This window comes from Micropterus dolomieu, linkage group LG02 (assembly GCF_021292245.1).
Source record: "Micropterus dolomieu isolate WLL.071019.BEF.003 ecotype Adirondacks linkage group LG02, ASM2129224v1, whole genome shotgun sequence".
Classification (NCBI taxonomy): domain Eukaryota; kingdom Metazoa; phylum Chordata; class Actinopteri; order Centrarchiformes; family Centrarchidae; genus Micropterus; species Micropterus dolomieu.
The window spans coordinates 32,997,760-32,999,356 of NC_060151.1; the positions used below are offsets into that span (position 1 = coordinate 32,997,760).

Consider the following 1,597-nt stretch of genomic DNA (forward strand, 5'->3'; position numbering starts at 1 on the left):
AGACTGTAGAAACTGAACCACAGATTGTAGAAACTGAACCACAGACTATAGAAACTGAACCACAGACTGCACGATCTGAACCACTGATTGTACAAACTGAACCACAGACTGTGTGAACTGAACCACAGAACCACAGACTGTAGAAACTGAAACAGAGACTGTAGAAACTGAAACAGAGACTGTAGAAACTGAACCACAGACTGTGTGAACTGAACCACAGACTGTAGAAACTGAAACACAGACTGTGTGAACTGAACCACAGACTGTAGAAACTGAACCACAGACTGTAGAAACTGAACCACAGACTGTGTGAACTGAACCACAGACTGTAGAAACTGAACCACAGACTGTGTGAGCTGAACCACAGACTGTAGAAACTGAACCACAGACTGTGTGAACTGAACCACAGATTGTAGAAACTGAACCACAGACTGTAGAAACTGAACCACAGACTGTGTGAACTGAACCACAGATTGTAGAAACTGAACCACAGACTGTAGAAACTGAACCACAGACTGTGTGAACTGAACCACTGATTGTACAAACTGAACCACAGACTGTGTGAACTGAACCACAGACTGTAGAAACTGAACCACAGACTTAAGAAACTGAAACACAGACTGTGTGAACTGAACCACAGACTGTGTGAACTGAACCACAGACTGTTTAAACTGAACCACAGACTGTAGAAACAGAACCACAGACTGTGTGAACTGAACCACAGACTGTAGAAACTGAACCACAGACTGTAGAAACTGAACCACAGACTGTAGAAACTGAACCACTGACTGTGTGAACTGAACCACAGATTGTGTGAACTGAACCACAGACTGTGTGAACTGAACCACAGACTGTAGAAACTGAACCACAGACTGTAGAAACTGAACCACTGACTGTGTGAACTGAACCACAGACTGTAGAAACTTAACCACAGACTGTGTGAACTGAACCACAGACTGTAGAAACTGAACCACAGACTGTGTGAACTGAACCACAGACTGTAGAAACTTAACCACAGACTGTGTGAACTGAACCACAGACTGTAGAAACTGAACCACAGACTGTGTGAACTGAACCACAGACTGTAGAAACTTAACCACAGACTGTGTGAACTGAACCACAGACTGTAGAAACTGAACCACAGACTGTGTGAACTGAACCACAGACTGTAGAAACTTAACCACAGACTGTGTGAACTGAACCACAGACTGTAGAAACTGAACCACAGACTGTGTGAACTGAACCACAGACTGTAGAAACTTAACCACAGACTGTGTGAACTGAACCACAGACTGTAGAAACTGAACCACAGACTGTGTGAACTGAACCACAGACTGTAGAAACTTAACCACAGACTGTGTGAACTGAACCACAGACTGTAGAAACTGAACCACAGACTGTGTGAACTGAACCACAGACTGTAGAAACTTAACCACAGACTGTGTGAACTGAACCACAGACTGTAGAAACTGAACCACAGACTGTGTGAACTGAACCACAGACTGTAGAAACTTAACCACAGACTGTGTGAACTGAACCACAGACTGTAGAAACTGAACCACAGACTGTGTGAACTGAACCACAGACTGTAGAAACT

General features: G+C 43.7%; 1 protein-coding gene across 1 annotated transcript in view; it reads right to left on the bottom strand.

Moving 5' to 3' along the window:
* The window catches only part of scn4ab (sodium channel, voltage-gated, type IV, alpha, b), an 80,955-nt gene that overhangs the window by 78,767 nt on the left and 591 nt on the right, over positions 1-1,597 (bottom strand). The window lies entirely within an intron of this gene.